Below are 21379 nucleotides of genomic sequence, written 5' to 3' on the forward strand. Positions count from 1 at the left end.
TAACTCCCATGTCATCTTCAACTAACTCCCATGTCATCTTCAACTAACTCCCATATCATCTCTAACTAACTGCCATGTGATCTTCAACTAACTCCCATATCATCTCCAACTTACTCCAATGTCATCTCCAACTTACTCACATGACATCTCCAACTTACTCCCATGTCATCTCCAACTAACTCCAATGTCATCTCCAACTTACTCACATGACATCTCCAACTTATTCCCATGTCATCTTCAACTAATTCCAATGACATCCTCAACTTACTCCAATGGCATCTTCAACTTACTCCCATGTCATCTCCAACTTACTTCCATGTCTTCTCCAACTAACTCCAATGTCATCTCCAACTTACTCCCATGTCTTCTCCAACTAACTCCATTGGCATCTTCAACTTACTTCCATGGCATCTCCAAGTTAATATCATGGCATCTCCAACTAAATACTATGGCGTCTCCAACTAACTCCCATGTCATCTCCAACTTACTCGTATGTCATCTCCAACTTACTCCAATGGCATCTTCAAATAACTCCCATGTCATCTCCAACTTACTCCTATGTCATCTCCAACTAACTCTCATGTTATCTCCAACTTACTCCAATATCATCTTCAACTAACTTCAATGTCATCTCCAACTAGCTCCCATGTCATCTTCAACTAACTCCCATATCATCTCCAACTTACTCCCATGTGATCTCCAACTTACTCACATGACATCTCCAACTTACTCCCATGTCATCTCCAACTTACTCCCATGTCATCTTCAACTTACTCCCATGTCATCTTCAACTAACTCCAATGTCATCTCCAACTTACTCCAATGACATCTTCAACTTACTCCCGTGATATCTCCAACTTACTCACATGACATCTCCAACTAACTCCAATGTCATCTCCAACTTACTCACATGACATCTCCAACTTATTCCCATGTCATCTTCAACTAATTCCAATGACATCCTCAACTTACTCCAATGGCATCTTCAACTTACTCCCATGTCATCTCCAACTTACTTCCATGTCTTCTCCAACTAACTCCAATGTCATCTCCAACTTACTCCCATGTCTTCTCCAACTAACTCCATTGGCATCTTCAACTTACTTCCATGGCATCTCCAAGTTAATATCATGGCATCTCCAACTAAACACTATGGCGTCTCCAACTAACTCCCATGTCATCTCCAACTTACTCGTATGTCATCTCCAACTTACTCCAATGGCATCTTCAAATAACTCCCATGTCATCTCCAACTTACTCCCATGTCACCTCCAACTAACTCTCATGTTATCTCCAACTTACTCCAATGTCATCTTCAACTAACTTCAATGTCATCTCCAACTAGCTCCCATGTCATCTTCAACTAACTCCAAAATCATCTCCAACTTACTCCCATGTGATCTCCAACTTACTCACATGACATCTCCAACTTACTCCCATGTCAACTCAAACTTACTCATATGACATCTTAAACTAACTCCCATGTCATCTCCAACTTACTCCTATGTCATCTCCAACTTACTCCCATTTCAACTCCAACTTACTCACATGACATCTTCAAGTAACTCCCATGTCATCTCCAACTTACTCCCATGTCATCTTCAACTTACTCCCATGTCATCTTCAACTAACTCCAATGTCATCTCCAACTTACTCCAATGACATCTTCAACTTACTCCCGTGACATCTCCAACTTACTCCCATGTCATCAACAACTGACTCGTATGTCATCTCCAACTTACTCCAATGGAATCTTCAAATAACTCCCATGTCATCTCCAACTTAGTCCCATGTCATCTCCAACTTACTCACATGACATCTCCAACTTACTCCCATGTCAACTCCAGCTTACTTCCATGTTATCTCCAACTTACTCACAGGACATCTACAATTTACTCCCATGACATCTCCAACTTACTCCAATGTCATCTTCAACTATCTCCCATGTCATGTCCAACTTATTCCCATGTCTTCTCCAACTAACTCCCATGGCATCTTCAACTTACTTCCATGGCATCTCCAAGTTAATATCATGGCATATCCAACTAAATACTATGGCGTATCCAACTAACTCCCATGTCATCTCCAACTTACTCGTATGTCATCTCCAACTTACTCCAATGGCATCTTCAAATAACTCCCATGTCATCTCCAACTTACTCCTATGTCATCTCCAACTAACTCTCATGTCATCTCCAACTTACTCCAATGTCATCTTCAACTAACTCCCATATCATCTCTAACTAACTCCCATGTCATCTTCAACTAACTCCCATGTCATCTTCAACTAACTCCCATATCATCTCTAACTAACTGCCATGTGATCTTCAACTAACTCCCATATCATCTCCAACTTACTCCAATGTCATCTCCAACTTTCTCACATGACATCTCCAACTTACTCCCATGTCATCTCCAACTAACTCCAATGTCATCTCCAACTTACTCACATGACATCTCCAACTTATTCCCATGTCATCTTCAACTAATTCCAATGACATCCTCAACTTACTCCAATGGCATCTTCAACTTACTCCCATGTCATCTCCAACTTACTTCCATGTCTTCTCCAACTAACTCCAATGTCATCTCCAACTTACTCCCATGTCTTCTCCAACTAACTCCATTGGCATCTTCAACTTACTTCCATGGCATCTCCAAGTTAATATCATGGCATCTCCAACTAAATACTATGGCGTCTCCAACTAACTCCCATGTCATCTCCAACTTACTCGTATGTCATCTCCAACTTACTCCAATGGCATCTTCAAATAACTCCCATGTCATCTCCAACTTACTCCTATGTCATCTCCAACTAACTCTCATGTTATCTCCAACTTACTCCAATATCATCTTCAACTAACTTCAATGTCATCTCCAACTAGCTCCCATGTCATCTTCAACTAACTCCCATATCATCTCCAACTTACTCCCATGTGATCTCCAACTTACTCACATGACATCTCCAACTTACTCCCATGTCATCTCCAACTTACTCCCATGTCATCTTCAACTTACTCCCATGTCATCTTCAACTAACTCCAATGTCATCTCCAACTTACTCCAATGACATCTTCAACTTACTCCCGTGATATCTCCAACTTCCTCACATGACATCTCCAACTAACTCCAATGTCATCTCCAACTTACTCACATGACATCTCCAACTTATTCCCATGTCATCTTCAACTAATTCCAATGACATCCTCAACTTACTCCAATGGCATCTTCAACTTACTCCCATGTCATCTCCAACTTACTTCCATGTCTTCTCCAACTAACTCCAATGTCATCTCCAACTTACTCCCATGTCTTCTCCAACTAACTCCATTGGCATCTTCAACTTACTTCCATGGCATCTCCAAGTTAATATCATGGCATCTCCAACTAAACACTATGGCGTCTCCAACTAACTCCCATGTCATCTCCAACTTACTCGTATGTCATCTCCAACTTACTCCAATGGCATCTTCAAATAACTCCCATGTCATCTCCAACTTACTCCTATGTCATCTCCAACTAACTCTCATGTTATCTCCAACTTACTCCAATATCATCTTCAACTAACTTCAATGTCATCTCCAACTAGCTCCCATGTCATCTTCAACTAACTCCCATATCATCTCCAACTTACTCCCATGTAATCTCCAACTTACTCACATGACATCTCCAACTTACTCCCATGTCATCTCCAACTTACTCCCATGTCATCTTCAACTTACTCCCATGTCATCTTCAACTAACTCCAATGTCATCTCCAACTTACTCCAATGACATCTTCAACTTACTCCCGTGATATCTCCAACTTACTCACATGTCATCAACAACTGACTCGTATGTCATCTCCAACTTACTCCAATGGCATCTTCAAATAACTCCCATGTCATCTCCAACTTAGTCCCATGTCATCTCCAACTTACTCACACGACATCTCCAACTAACTCCCATGTCAACTCCAGCTTACTCACATGACATCTTCACCTAACTCCAATAGCATCTCCAACTAACTCCCATGTCATCTCCAACTTACTCCCGTGACATCTCCAACTTACTCCAATGTCATCTCCAACTTACCCCAATGACATCTCCAACTTACTCACATGACATCTCCAACTTATTCCCATGTCATCTTCAACTAATTCCAATGACATCGTCAACTTACTCCAATGGCATCTTCAACTTACTCCGATGTCATTTCCAACTTACTCCCATGTCTTCTCCAACTAACTCCCATGGCATCTTCAACTTACTTCCATGGCATCTCCAAGTTAATATCATGGCATATCCAACTAAATACTATGGCGTCTCCAACTAACTCCCATGTCATCTCCAACTTACTCGTATGTCATCTCCAACTTACTCCAATGGCATCTTCAAATAACTCCCATGTCATCTCCAACTTACTCCTATGTCATCTCCAACTAACTCTCATGTCATCTCCAACTTACTCCAATGTCATCTTCAACTAACTCCCATGTCATCTCTAACTAACTCCCATGTCATCTTCAACTAACTCCCATGTTATCTTCAACTAACTCCCATATCATCTCTAACTAACTCCCATGTCATCTTCAACTAACTCCCATATCATCTCCAACTTACTCCAATGTCATCTCCAACTTACTCACATGACATCTCCAAATTACTCCCATGTCATCTCAAACTAACTCCAATGTAATCTCCAACTTACTCCCATGACATCTCCATCTTACTCACATGACATCTCCAACTTATTCCCATGTCATCTTCAATTAATTCCAATGACATCCTCAACTTACTCCAATGGCATCTTCAACTTACTCCCATGTCATCTCCAACTTACTCCCATGTCTTCTCCAACTAACTCCAATGTCATCTCCAACTTACTCCCATGTCTTCTCCAACTAACTCCAATGGCATCTTCAACTTACTTCCATGGCATCTCCAAGTTAATATCATGGCATCTCCAACTAAATACTATGGCGTCTCCAACTAACTCCCATGTCATCTCCAACTTACTCGTATGTCATCTCCAACTTACTCCAAAGGCATCTTCAAATAACTCCCATGTCATCTCCAACTTACTCCAATGTCATCTTCAACTAACTCCAATGTCATCTCCAACTAACTGCCATGTCATCTTCAACTAACACCCATATCATCTCCAACTTACTCCCATGTGATCTCCAACTTACTCACATGACATCTCCAACTTACTCATATGACATCTTAAACTAACTCCCATGTCATCTCCAATTTACTCCCATGACATCTCCAAATTACTCCCATGTCATAACCAACTTACTCCCATGTCATCTACAATTTACTCCCATGATATCTTCAAATTACTCCCATGTCAGCTCCTACTTACTCCCATGACATCTTCAACTTACTCCCATGTCATCTGCCAACTTACTCACATGACATCTCCAACTTACTCCCATGACATCTTCAACTTACTCCAATGGCATCACCAACTTATTCCCATGTCATCTCCAACTAATGCACGTGACATCTTCAACTAACTCCCATGTCTTCTACAACTAAATCCCATGACATCTCCAACTTACTCACATGACATCTCCAAATTATTCCCATGTCATCTTCAACTAACTTCAATGGCATCTCAAAATAACTCCCATGTCATCTCCAACTTACTCCCATGTCATCTCCAACTTACTCCCATGACATCTTCAACTTACTCCAATGGCATCTCCAACTTATTCCCATGTCATCTCCAACTAATGCACGTGACATCTTCAACTAACTCCCATGTCTTCTACAACTAAATCCCATGACATCTCCAACTTACTCACATGACATCTCCAAATTATTCCCATGTCATTTTCAACTAATTCCAATGACATCTTCAACTTACTCCAATGGCATCTTCAAATAACTCCCATGTCATCTCCAACTTACTCCTATGTCATCTCCAACTAACTCTTATGTCATCTCCAACTTACTCCAATGTCATTTTCAACTAACTCCCATGTCATCTCTAACTAACTCCCATGTCATCTTCAACTAACTCCCATGTCATCTTCAACTAACTCCCATATCATCTCTAACTTACTCCAATGTCATCTCCAACTTACTCACATGTTATCTCCAACTTACTCCCATGTCATCTCCAACTAACTCCAATGTCATCTCCAACTTACTCCCATGACATCTCCAACTTACTCACATGACATCTCCAACTTATTCCCATGTCATCTTCAACTAATTCCAATGACATCGTCAACTTACTCATATGACATCTTAAACTAACTCCCATGTCATCTCCAATTTACTCCCATGACATCTCCAAATTACTCCCATGTCATATCCAACTTACTCCCATGTCATGTACAATTTACTCCCATGTAATCTTCAACTTACTCCCATGTCAGCTCCTACTTACTCCCATGACATCTTCAACTTACTCCCATGTCATCTGCCAACTTACTCACATGACATCTCCAACTTACTCCCATGACATCTTCAACTTACTCCAATGGCATCTCCAACTTATTCCCATGTCATCTCCAACTAATGCACATGACATCTTCAACTAACTCCCATGTCTTCTACAACTAAATCCCATGACATCTCCAACTTACTCACATGACATCTCCAAATTATTCCCATGTCATCTTCAACTAACTTCAATGGCATCTCAAAATAACTCCCATGTCATCTCCAACTTACTCCCATGTCATCTCCAACTTACTCCCATGACATCTTCAACTTACTCCAATGGCATCTCCAACTTATTCCCATGTCATCTCCAACTAATGCACGTGACATCTTCAACTAACTCCCATGTCTTCTACAACTAAATCCCATGACATCTCCAACTTACTCACATGACATCTCCAAATTATTCCCATGTCATCTTCAACTAATTCCAATGACATCTTCAACTTACTCCAATGGCATCTTCAAATAACTCCCATGTCATCTCCAACTTACTCCTATGTCATCTCCAACTAACTCTTATGTCATCTCCAACTTACTCCAATGTCATTTTCAACTAACTCCCATGTCATCTCTAACTAACTCCCATGTCATCTTCAACTAACTCCCATGTCATCTTCAACTAACTCCCATATCATCTCTAACTTACTCCAATGTCATCTCCAACTTACTCACATGTTATCTCCAACTTACTCCCATGTCATCTCCAACTAACTCCAATGTCATCTCCAACTTATTCCCATGACATCTCCAACTTACTCACATGACATCTCCAACTTATTCCCATGTCATCTTCAACTTACTCCAATGACATCGTCAACTTACTCCAATGGCATCTTCAACTTACTCCCATGTCATCTCCAACTTACTTCCATGTCTTCTCCAACTAACTCCAATGGCATCTTCAACTTACTTCCATGGCATCTCCAAGTTAATATCATGGCATCTCCAACTAAATACTATGGCGTCTCCAACTAACTCCCATGTCATCTCCAACTTACTCGTATGTCATCTCCAACTTACTCCAATGGCATCTTCAAATAACTCCCATGTCATCTCCAACTTACTCCAATGTCATCTTCAACTAACTCCAATGTCATCTCCAACTAACTCCCATGTCATCTTCAACTAACTCCCATATCATCTCCAACTTACTCCCATGTGATCTCCAACTTACTCACATGACATCTCCAACTTACTCCTATGTCAACTCCAACTTACTCATATGACATCTTAAACTAACTCCCATGTCATCTCCAATTTACTCCCATGACATCTCCAAATTACTCCCATGTCATCTCCAACTTACTCCCATGTCATCTCCAATTTACTCCCATGACATCTTCAACTTACTCCCATGTCATCTGCCAACTTACTCACGTGACATCTTCAACTAACTTCAATGGCATCTCAAAATAACTCCCATGTCATCTCCAACTTACTCCCATGTCATCTCCAACTTACTCCCATGACATCTTCAACTTACTCCAATGGCATCTCCAACTTATTCCCATGTCATCTCCAACTAATGCACATGACATCTTCAACTAACTCCCATGTCTTCTACAACTAAATCCCATGACATCTCCAACTTACTCACATGACATCTCCAAATTATTCCCATGTCATCTTCAACTAACTCCCATGTTATCTCCAACTAACTCACATGACATCTTCAACTAACTCCCATGGCATCTGCAAGTTAATATCATGGTATCTCCAACTAAATGCTATGGCGTCTGCGACTTACTCCCATGTCATCTCCAACTTACTCCCATGTTATCTCCAACTAACTCACATGACATCTTCAACTAACTCCCATGGCATCTCCAAGTTAATACCATGGCATCTCCAACTCGATACTATGACATCTCCATGGGCCAACTTACTCCCGTGGCATCTCCAACTTGATACCATGACATCTCCAACTATCTCCCAAGGCATCTCCAACTTATTCCCATGAGATCTTCAACTATCTCCCATGACATCTCCAACTTACTCTCATGGCATCTTCAACTAACTCCCATAACATCTCCAACTGACTCCCTTGGCATCTGAAACTCTCTCCAACGACATCTCCAGCATACATGACATCTCGAACTTACTCATTTGCTATATTCCACCTGCAAACTTTGCACATCACACTCGCAAACAAGATACATACAACTAACATGACATATATCCAATCTACTCATGTGACATATCTAACTTACAAACATGACATATCGACATATAGTATCACATTTACACGAGGATAACATGACATACCGACATATAGTATCACACTTACGCGAGGATAATAATCCCTTAATCTGTCATCCTTAAAAAAATGGATGTTCACTGTTAAGTTGTTTTAGAAACATCGGCTAACTACAGTGTTTGGTTGAACCGCCCAGGTTATCATATACATGCAGTCAATTTTGTCTACAGAAACACATTAAGAAACCAAACCCTAGGTCCTGCTAGGTAACTTCATTTGCAGATTTAACAGATTGGTTTATCGCATCGATAATACTAGCCATCACTTGATCAAATATCTCAGCAACACACCAATCGAAGTAAGTGAACGGGTAGACTACTACATATGCATATGCACTAATATAAAAGATACCATGCTACGTGAACGTCGGTGTAGGTGCTGTTGCATAAGCGATCAGTTCTACATGGAATAACTTCCATCCGCAACAAACATTGCCAGTGTGAATGTATCATGGCAACAGTGTCCTTGTAAAACCTGTTCCATGGGAATAATTCAACAAGAGATAAATAATACAAAGGAAAATGTCACTACAGGAACAGACACTCATTGACATGTATATACTAAGTTAACTCACAACATCAGCAGGTGTGGCGCTTACTCCTACAGCAGGTCATACAATCCCTCCTCCTCACAATGGCTGTCAGCCTATAGTCAACATTCACTGCGAGAAACGGTAATTTTACTTGCAAACCTCTTTGATCAAAGGGATATTTACTGAAGCGAAATGATTATTTATTAATATACGTGATGCGTTGTGATCAAAGGCGAAGTTGATTGTGTATATACGGGGAGGATAATTTGCCTGTTGATAACTAAACAAAGGCGCCGTATTGTAACTGCAGACAGGCAGACCAGGTAATGAATCCGCCACGCGACCTGACACGCGTGCTTCCACACACCATCACTTCTATATGTGACATATCCCACTGGATCATCAAATGTTTCCAAATATCAATACCTATAGCTCGCTCACTTTGAGTCTTGCTCTGCAAAGTAACCCCCGCTCACCCTACCCCTAGTAGCATCAGGAATGTACTGACCTGTGTGACGTACAAAGCGATCGTAACTCCCATACCTTAAAATGGACTCACGACAGTCGTAGGGCTAAGGTTGTTTTGTGTGGCACGGCACCTTCATCACAACTTTATCATCCAAGGATAACACTACAGTAAGTCCCAGGAGGTAGTGAACTCACGTCATGCAGCATTCCAATCGAATGAACGTTGTTTGAGGTAATGTTCAAGTGGACGTTCAGCCTTCACGGCGTTTGAAGTGGGACATGTCAGGATGTAGAGATGTATACAATGGACCTATAATATGTTTGCTGTATGGTCACAGGCAATTACACGCCCATAAAATAATTGACAAAACCAGTCAGTTAAGCGGTGTGATTGATTACACGCACAAGGTGAGACATATGACTTTGATCTTTTTGGAAAGTAATTGAGATAGTTTGGAGTGAGGCGGTATATAGGACAGTGGTCAGGGGTATAGAGGGGGTGACCGAGAGCCATGGTCAGTGTTGTAGGTTTGGATGTGGTGGTTTTGGGGAACACATGTTTCTCAGAAGGTAAAGGGATGACTGAAAGCGGCGGGTAATTGTGCAGGTGTGGTTATACCACCACACCTCTTTGGCTTTCTTGTAAAAAATGCGGCACGTAAACAAAATAAACAGTGGATAGAGAAACTAATGAGAACCCCATGAGGGTTATCCCAAATATTTATATACTTTCTGACCTTCAAACTAGTGACCGAATCACGTGGCCACACGACTACAGACCGAATGCTTAATCTTTTATTGATATCACAGTCCGTCATCCCGCTAGCTTCCGGAAATTATCGGAAAATGACCAGCTGGGTGTTGGCGAGACAGTGCACGGTTCTCGCTTATAGCAGTAATTTCTACTTACATAAGAAGTCTAGCCCTCGCAACATCAAAGTCAACTGACATTTGAACAACTACACGAACACCAGAAAGAATTTAGGTTTGTGTGTTACTGGCATCATCTAGGTCCTCGAGAGATCGAGAGAGAGATACAGAATATGTAGATCAACACCAGCATGTCTCTAGACATAGAATATGTAGATCAACACCTACATGTCTCTAGACATAGAATATGTAGATCAACACCAGCACGTCTCTAGACATAGAATATGTAGATCAACACCAGCATGTCTCCAGACATAGAATATGTAGATCAACACCTACATGTCTCTAGACATAGAATATGTAGATCAACACCAGCACGTCTCTAGACATAGAATATGTAGATCAACACCAGCATGTCTCTAGACATAGAATATGTAGATCAACACCAACATGTCTCTAGACATAGAATATGTAGATCAACACCAGCATGTCTCTAGACATAGAATATGTAAATCAACACCTACATGTCTCTAGACATAGAATATGTAGATCAACATCAGCATGTCTCTAGACATAGAATATGCAGATCAACACCTACATGTCTCTAGACATAGAATATGTAGATCAACACCAGCACGTCTCTAGACAGAATATGTAGATCAACACCAGCATGTCTCCAGACATAGAATATGTAGATCAACACCAGCATGTCTCTAGATATAGAATATGTAGATCAACACCAGCATGTCTCTAGACATAGAATATGTAGATCAACACCAGCATGTCTCCAGACATAGAATATGTAAATCAACACCTAAGGAACAAGGCTGGTACAGCTGTATCTGGTCTGACTTCAGTTGACTAAGGAACAAGGATGTTACCGCTGCATCTGACCTGCTTTCAGTTGAGTAAGGAACAATACTGGTGCAGCTTTATCTGGCCTGCCTTCAGTTGACTAAGGAACAAGGCTGGTACAGCTTTATCTGGCCTGCCTTCAGTTGACTAAGGAACAAGGCTGGTACAGCTGTATCTGGCCTGCCTTCAGTTGACTAAGGAACAAGGCTGGTACAGCTGCATCAGGCCTGCCTTCAGTTGACTAAGGAACAAGACTGGTACAGCTCTATCTGGCCTGCCTTCAGGTGACTAAGGAACAATACTGGTACAGCTGTATCTGGCCTGCCTTCGGGTGACTAAGGAACAAGGCTGGTACAGCTGTATCTGGCCTGCCTTCGGGTGACTAAGGAACAAGGCTGGTACAGCTGTATCTGGCCTGCCTTCAGGTGACTAAGGAACAAGGCTGGTACAGCTGTGTCTGCCCTGTCTTCAGTTGACTAAGGAACAAGGTTGGTACAGTTGTTTCTGTCCTGCCTTCAGCTCATTGAGGAACAAGGATGGTACAGTTGTATCTGCTCGGCCTCAAGAAAGACGAGCTTAAAGCCAGGTATTGAGCTAGAACATAACACCGTCGGGAGGGTTATTGAGCTAGAACATAACACCCGTCGGGATGGTTATTGAGCTAGAACATAACACCGTCGGGAGGGTTATTGAGCTAGAACATAACACCCATCTGGCGGGTTATTGGGCTAGAACATAACACCCGTAGGGAGGGTTATTGAGCTAGAACATAACACCCGTCTGGCGGGTTATTTGGCTAGAACATAACACCCGTCGGGAGGGTTATTGGGCTAGATCATAACAGCCGCCGGGAGGGTTATTGAGCTTCAACATAGCACCCGTCTGGCGGGATATTTGGCTAGAACATAACACCCGTCGGGAGGGTTATTGAGCTAGAACATAACACCCGCCTGGCGGGTTATTGGGCTAGAACATAACAAGGCACCCGTCGGGCGGGTCATTGAGTTACAGCGTGGCACCCGTCGGGAGGGTTATTGAGCTAGAACATAACACCCGTCTGGCGGGTTATTGAGATAGAACATAACACCCGTCAGGATGGTTATTGAGCTGGAACATAACACCCGTCGGGAGGGTTATTGAGATAGAACATAACACCCATCGGGAGGGTTATTGAGATAGAACATAACACCCGTCGGGAGGGTTATTGAGCTAGAACATAACACCTGTCGGGAGGGTTATTGAGCTAGAACATAACACCCATCTGGCGGGTTATTGGGCTAGAACATAACACCCGTCGGGAGGGTTATTCAGATAGAACATAACACCTGTCGGGAGGGTTATTGAGCTGGAACATAACACCCGTCGGGAGGGTTATTGAGCTAGTACATAACACCCGTCGGGAGGGTTATTGAGCTGGAACATAACACCCATCTGGCGGGTTATTGGGCTAGAACATAACACCCGTCGGAAGGGTTATTGAGCTACAACATAACACCCGAATGGCGGGTTATTTAGCTAGAACAATACACCCGTCGGGAGGGTTACTGAGCTACAACATAACACCCGAATGGCGGGTTATTGGGCTAGAACATAACACCCGTCGGGAGGGTTATTGGGCTAAAACATAACACCCGTCTGGCGGGTTATTGGGCTAGAGCATAACACCCGTCGGGAGGGTTATTGGGCTAGATCACAACATCCGTCGGGAGGGTTATTGGGCTAGAACATAACACCCGCCTGGCGGGTTATTGGGCTAGAACATAACAAGGCACCCGTCGGGCGGGTCATTGAGTTACAGCGTGGCACCCGTCGGGAGGGTTATTGAGCTAGAACATAACACCCGTCTGGCGGGTTATTGAGCTAGAACATAACACCCGTCGGGAGGGTTATTGAGCTAGAACATAACACCAATCGGGAGGGTTATTGAGCTAGAACATAACACCCGTCGGGAGGGTTATTGAGATAGAACATAACACCCGTCGGGAGGGTTATTGAGCTGGAACATAACACCCATCTGGCGGGTTATTGAGCTAGAACATAACACCCGTCGGGAGGGTTATTGAGATAGAACATAACACCCGTCGGGAGGGTTATTGAGATAGAACATAACACCTGTCGTGAGGGTTATTGAGCTGGAACATAACACCCATCTGGCAGGTTATTGGGCTAGAACATAACACCCGTCGGGAGGGTTATTGAGATAGAACATAACACCTGTCGGGAGGGTTATTGAGCTAGAACATAACACCTGTCGGGAGGGTTATTGAGCTAGAACATAACACCTGTCGGGAGGGTTATTGAGCTGGAACATAACACCTGTCTGGCGGTTTATTAGGCTAGAACATGACACCCGTCTGGCGGGTCATTGGGCTAGATAATAACACCCGTCGGAAGGGTTATTGAGCTAGAACATAACACCCGAATGGCGGGTTATTTAGCTAGAACATAACACCTGTCGGGAGGGTTATTGAGCTACAACATAACACCCGTCGGGAGGGTTATTGAGCTAGAACATAACACCCGTCTGGCGGGTTATTGGGCTGGAACATAACACCCGTCGGGAGGGTTATTGAGCTAGAACATAACACCCGTCGGGAGGGTTATTGAGATAGAACATAACACCAATCGGGAGGGTTATTGAGCTAGAACATAACACCCGTTGGGAGGGTTATTGAGATAGAACATAACACCAATCGGGAGGGTTATTGAGCTAGAACATAACACCCGTCGGGAGGGTTATTGAGATAGAACATAACACCCGTCGGGAGGGTTATTGAGCTGGAACATAACACCCATCTGGCGGGTTATTGAGCTAGAACATAACACCCGTCGGGAGGGTTATTGAGATAGAACATAACACCCGTCGGGGGGGTTATTGAGCTAGAACATAACACCTGTCGTGAGGGTTATTGAGCTGGAACATAACACCTATCTGGCGGGTTATTGGGCTAGAACATAACACCCGTCGGGAGGGTTATTGAGATAGAACATAACACCCGTCGGGAGGGTTATTGAGCTAGAACATAACACCTGTCGGGAGGGTTATTGAGCTAGAACATAACACCTGTCGGGAGGGTTATTGAGCTGGAACATAACATCTGTCTGGCGGTTTATTAGGCTAGAACATGACACCCGTCTGGCGGGTCATTGGGCTAGATCATAACACCCGTCGGAAGGGTTATTGAGCTACAACATAACACCCGAATGGCGGGTTATTTAGCTAGAACATAACACCTGTCGGGAGGGTTATTGAGCTATAACATAACACCCGTCGGGAGGGTTATTGAGCTAGAACATAACACCCGTCTGGCGGGTTATTGGGCTAGAACATAACACCCGTCGGGAGGGTTACTGGGCTACAACATAACACCCGTCTGGCGGGTTATTGGGCTAGAGCATAACACCCGTCGGGAGGGTTATTGGGCAAGATCACAACATCCGGCGGGAGGGTTATTGGGCTAGAACATAACACCCGTCTGGCGGGTTATTGGGCTAGAACATAACACCCGTCGGGAGGGTTATTGAGCTACAACATAACACCCATATGGCGGGTTATTTGGCGAGAACATAACACCAATCGGGAGGGTTATTGAGCTGGAACATAACACCCGTCGGGAGGGCACCTGTCAGGCGGATTAATGAGCAACAACACGGTCCTCGCCGGGCATGTTATGCAGACACATCCCTGTCGCAAGGATTCTCATGACGCGTCTTGGACCCTGTCTGGTGGATTATGAAGACATCATTGCCCTTGTCGGATGGATTATCGACATACATCATGACACACCAGGACTCCTGTCCTGGATACAGTTATCCTTCCTCCTGTCATGTTAACAACCAGCAGAAATTATGTTGCCTCCTGCTGTCTTTGGTAACTACTGAGCGGACTATCTTGTCCTTGTATCTTGTATCTCTTTTGTATCAACGCTTATTTAAATTCTGTGTGGACTTATGTTTACTTAATAGATATGTTTACTTAGAATGAATAATTTATTACGACGTGTTCTCTGGTATGCAAATATCCGTCATTAAAGTCGCTGAATTGGTTTGATGACACAAAACAAACTGTATACAGTGCATGTCTGCGTATCACAACCATGATTCTATGGAAGAGATATATAGCGCCGTCACCGTACACCCTCCCTGTCACTGGTGGCAGCTGGTGTATCGATACAATGTTGATTCCAATCATATTACATATTGCAGGATCCTTTACGAGCGTGACAAGCGAGTGTTATTGCATTACTTACATTTGATGCCGTACCACCCAACTTCAACATCAATATTCCAGAATTTTACATAAGCCCAATTACACAACATATATGACACGGACATGGTGAGCGGAAATCCCTGCCGTACATTCACAAATCACACATATATGAGTGGAGTTCCAACTCCGATACAAATTAGGTGAGCGGAGCTGGTAGCCTATACATTCGGGTGCTTCCTGTCAGCAGCACATACTGGTCGCTCACTGTCGCCGACATTCCAGGCAGGGGCCAAACACGAAGCCAATCATTTTCTAGTCAAACATTAGAGTAAATCGCAGACATAAACATATCAATTGCTCGTCGTATGGATTCAGATAGAGAAGATGAATGGCTGGAGATGAAGCAGAAGATATTGAATACTGAAGGCGGAATACGACCAGAGTACAGCTGTGCCAACCTTCATTTCTCCATTATTGGCTGTAAAATGTTAATCGGTAGAATAACGGTTCATGTTCATCTACTACACCTGACTGTACCTGGCACACAGCATTATTCCCATCACGGTACATGTTCATCTACTACACCTGACTGTACCTGGCACACAGCAATATTCCCATCACGGTACATGTTCATCTACTACACCTGACTGTACCTGGCACACAGCAATATTCCCATCACGGTACATGTTCATCTACTGCACCTGACTGTACCTGGCACACAGCAATATTCCCATCACGGTACATGTTCATCTACTACACCTGACTGTACCTGGCACACAGCAATATTCCGATCACGGTACATGTTCATCTACTACACCTGACTGTACCTGGCACACAGCAATATTCCCATCACGGTACATGTTCATCTACTACACCTGACTGTACCTGGCACACAGCAATATTCCCATCACGGTACATGTTCATCTACTGCACCTGACTGTACCTGGCGAACAGCAATATTCCCATCACAGTACATGTTCATCTACTCCACCTGACTGTACCTGGCACACAGCAATATTCCCATCACGGTACATGTTCATCTACTACACCTGACTGTACCTGGCACACAGCAATATTTCCATCACGGTACATGTTCATCTACTACACCTGACTGTACCTGGCACACAGCAATATTCCCATCACAGTACATGTTCATATAATACACCTGACTGTACCTGGCACACAACAATATTCCCATCACGGTACATGTTCATCTACTACACCTGACTGTACCTGGCACACAGCAATATTCCCATCACAGTACATGTTCATCTACTACACCTGACTGTACCTGGCACACAGCAATATTCCCATCACGGTACATGTGCTTGGCACACAGCAATATTCCCATCACGGTACATGTGCCTGGCACACAGCAATATTCCCATCACGGTACATGTGCCTGGCACACAACAATATTCCCATCACGGTACATGTGCCTGGCACACAGCAATATTCCCATCACGGTACATGTGCCTGGCACACAGCAATATTCCCATCACGGTACATGTGCCTGGCACACAGCAATATTCCCATCACGGTACATGTGCCTGGCACACAACAATATTCCTATCACGGTACACGTTCATCTGTTACACCTGCCTCTACCTGGCACACATTAATATTCCCATCATGGTATGGTCAGGTCATCTGCATGTTAGACGCTCCATGGTAAAACGTGAGACTACATACAGGTGTATCATCAATTGATAAGTGTGTGGCAGGGCTACTGAAAATGTTATGTCAATTGAAGTGAAAGAGTGAAGTAGTAAGTGAAACAAATGAAGTAATTAGCAACAAGTACGAATACCGATCAATATGAAATCACAATGAGAACGACAGTATTATGTCTCCACTATTACACTACATACGTGGAAGAGTTTGCCCGACCCTTTACAAAACTTAAGTAGCATGTGAGTATCATTTAGGTAATTTTTTTATATTATATGACTCGACCGATTACAACACCCTCCATACCATTCTGCTTGGTGTCAGCTCGACCCTTGAAGTTAGCTTTCTCTGTCAGAAAGATATGATGCTAACATCCGTGTGTGTAAAACGTTTTGTATGTACTCACCTGTGAGCGTGTACCCGCACTCCTTCTACCCCAGATAGCTCTGCTCACTCACAATAATAATCCTCAATCGCAGTCAACCGATGCCGATTCAGACGAAATCTGTCAACAAAGTGCAGTTAATAACGTCGTATACTTGACCGATCTTCGCATCACTACATCCTACTACACTGCCTCCGCACACGGCCCCTGACACTCACCTGGTCGGCGCGACTGCGGCACAGCTGGGATGTTACATGTTTGACGACACTACCCAATTTAGGGTCGACCTAGACACCAATGTGGTGAGACTGTAACGCGGTGTTACCTAACATCTGACAGTGTGACTTATGTTCGCCAGGTCACATACATGAAAAGAGATTGTGTTTGTGTGATGACACTGTTTACAACATTGGAGAGAGTTTTGATGTCAGTTCCAAGTACCCCCTTAGATTGTTCTATCTATTTGTCTGTATGGTTCATTTTCCAGGGTCCAGGAAAGGGTAAGACACAACAGTAAATTGTTACAGTCGCGATAGACAAGCAGTTTCTAATAGTGGTAGCATCATACAGTGATTGTTACAGTCGCGATAGACAAGCAGTTTCTAATAGTGGTAGCATCATACAGTGATTGTTACAGTCGCGATAGACAAGCAGTTTCTAATAGTGGTAGCATCATACAGTGATTGTTACAGTCACGATAGAGCAGCAGTTTCTAATAGTGGTTGCAACATATAACGATTGTTACGGTTACGATACAAGCAGTTTCTAATAGTGGTAGCATCATACAGTGATTGTTACGGTCGCGATAGCGCAGCAGTTTCTAATAGTGGTTGCAACATATAACGATTGTTACGGTTACGATACAAGCAGTTTCTAATAGTGGTAGCATCATACAGTGATTGTTACGGTCGCGATAGCGCAGCAGTTTCTAATAGTGGTTGCAACATATAACGATTGTTACGGTTACGATACAAGCAGTTTCTAATAGTGGTAGCATCATACAGTGATTGTTACGGTCGCGATAGAGCAGCAGTTTCTAATAGTGGTTGCAACATATAACGATTGTTACGGTTACGATACAAGCATTTTCTAATAGTGGTAGCATCATACAGTGATTGTTACGGTCGCGATAGAGCAGCAGTTTCTAATAGTGGTAGCATCATACAGTGATTGTTACGGTCGCGATAGAGCAGCATTTTCTAATAGTGGTAGCATCATACAGTGATTGTTACGTTCGCGATAGAGCAGCAGTTTCTAATAGTGGTAGCATCATACAGTGATTGTTACGGTCGCGATAGAGCAGCAGTTTCTAATAGTGGTTGCAACATATAACGATTGTTACGGTTACGATACAAGCATTATCTAATAGTGGTAGCATCATACAGTGATTGTTACGGTCGCGATAGCGCAGTAGTTTCTAATAGTGGTTGCACCATATAACGATTGTTACGGTTACGATACAAGCAGTTTCTTATAGTGGTAGCATCATACAGTGATTGTTACAGTCGCGATAGAGCAGCAGTTTCTTATAATGGTAGCATCATACAGTGATTGTTACAGTCACGATAGAGCAGCAGTTTCTAATAGTGGTAGCATCATACAGTGATTGTTACAGTCGCGATAGAGCAGCAGTTTCTTATAGTGGTATCGTCATACAACGATTGTTACAGTCACGATAGAGCAGCAGTTTCTTATAGTGGTAGCGTCATACAACGATTGTTACAGTCACGATAGAGCAGCAGTTTCTTATAGTGGTAGCATCATACAGTGATTGTTACAGTCGCGATAAAGCAGCAGTTTCTAATAGTGGTAGCGTCATACAACGATTGTTACAGTCACGATAGAGCAGCAGTTTCTTATAGTTGTAGCATCATACAGTGATTGTTACAGTCGCGATAGAGCAGCAGTTTCTAATAGTGGTTGCAACATATAACGATTGTTACGGTTACGATACAAGCAGTTTCTAATAGTGGTAGCATCATACAGTGATTGTTACGGTCGCGATAGCGCAGCAGTTTCTAATAGTGGTTGCAACATATAACGATTGTTACGGTTACGATACAAGCAGTTTCTAATAGTGGTAGCATCATACAGTGATTGTTACGGTCGCGATAGCGCAGCAGTTTCTAATAGTGGTTGCAACATATAACGATTGTTACGGTTACGATACAAGCAGTTTCTAATAGTGGTAGCATCATACAGTGATTGTTACGGTCGCGATAGAGCAGCAGTTTCTAATAGTGGTTGCAACATATAACGATTGTTACGGTTACGATACAAGCATTTTCTAATAGTGGTAGCATCATACAGTGATTGTTACGGTCGTGATAGAGCAGCAGTTTCTAATAGTGGTAGCATCATACAGTGATTGTTACGGTCGCGATAGAGCAGCATTTTCTAATAGTGGTAGCATCATACAGTGATTGTTACGTTCGCGATAGAGCAGCAGTTTCTAATAGTGGTAGCATCATACAGTGATTGTTACGGTCGCGATAGAGCAGCAGTTTCTAATAGTGGTTGCAACATATAACGATTGTTACGGTTACGATACAAGCATTATCTAATAGTGGTAGCATCATACAGTGATTGTTACGGTCGCGATAGCGCAGTAGTTTCTAATAGTGGTTGCACCATATAACGATTGTTACGGTTACGATACAAGCAGTTTCTTATAGTGGTAGCATCATACAGTGATTGTTACAGTCGCGATAGAGCAGCAGTTTCTTATAATGGTAGCATCATACAGTGATTGTTACAGTCACGATAGAGCAGCAGTTTCTAATAGTGGTAGCATCATACAGTGATTGTTACAGTCGCGATAGAGCAGCAGTTTCTTATAGTGGTATCGTCATACAACGATTGTTACAGTCACGATAGAGCAGCAGTTTCTTATAGTGGTAGCGTCATACAACGATTGTTACAGTCACGATAGAGCAGCAGTTTCTTATAGTGGTAGCATCATACAGTGATTGTTACAGTCGCGATAAAGCAGCAGTTTCTAATAGTGGTAGCGTCATACAACGATTGTTACAGTCACGATAGAGCAGCAGTTTCTTATAGTTGTAGCATCATACAGTGATTGTTACAGTCGCGATAGAGCAGCAGTTTCTTATAGTGGTAGCGTCATACAACGATTGTTACAGTCACGATAGAGCAGCAGTTTCTAATAGTGGTAGCATCATACAGTGATTGTTACAGTCACGATAGAGCAGCAGTTTCTTATAATGGTAGCATCATACAGTGATTGTTACAGTCACGATAGAGCAGCAGTTTCTTATAGTGGTACCATCATACAGTGATTGTTACAGTCGCGATAGAGCAGCAGTTTCTTATAGTGGTATCGTCATACAACGATTGTTACAGTCACGATAGAGCAGCAGTTTCTTATAGTGGTATCGTCATACAACGATTGTTACAGTCACGATAGAGCAGCAGTTTCTTATAGTGGTAGCATCATACAGTGATTGTTACAGTCGCGATAAAGCAGCAGTTTCTAATAGTGGTAGCGTCATACAACGATTGTTACAGTCACGATAGAGCAGCAGTTTCTTATAGTGGTAGCATCATACAGTGATTGTTACAGTCGCGATAGAGCAGCAGTTTTTTATAGTGGTATCGTCATACAACGATTGTTACAGTCACGATAGAGCAGCAGTTTCTAATAGTGGTAGCATCATACAGGGATTG

General features: G+C 42.8%; 1 protein-coding gene across 3 annotated transcripts in view; it reads right to left on the reverse strand.

The window, feature by feature from the left end:
* The window catches only part of LOC139469206 (FMRFamide receptor-like), a 100276-nt gene that overhangs the window by 26917 nt on the left and 51980 nt on the right, over positions 1-21379 (reverse strand). For 2 of the 3 annotated variants that reach the window (XM_071251339.1, XM_071251340.1), the window contains exon 2: positions 17714-17812. The exons of the other annotated variant lie outside the window; for it this stretch is intronic. The gene's annotated coding sequence lies outside the window, so the exon portion shown is untranslated. The remainder of the gene's footprint in view (positions 1-17713; positions 17813-21379) is intronic. 3 annotated transcript variants of the gene reach the window in all.

This window comes from Haliotis cracherodii, unplaced genomic scaffold, assembly GCF_022045235.1.
Source record: "Haliotis cracherodii isolate W230 unplaced genomic scaffold, xgHalCrac1.p SCAF_2, whole genome shotgun sequence".
Taxonomy (NCBI): domain Eukaryota; kingdom Metazoa; phylum Mollusca; class Gastropoda; order Lepetellida; family Haliotidae; genus Haliotis; species Haliotis cracherodii.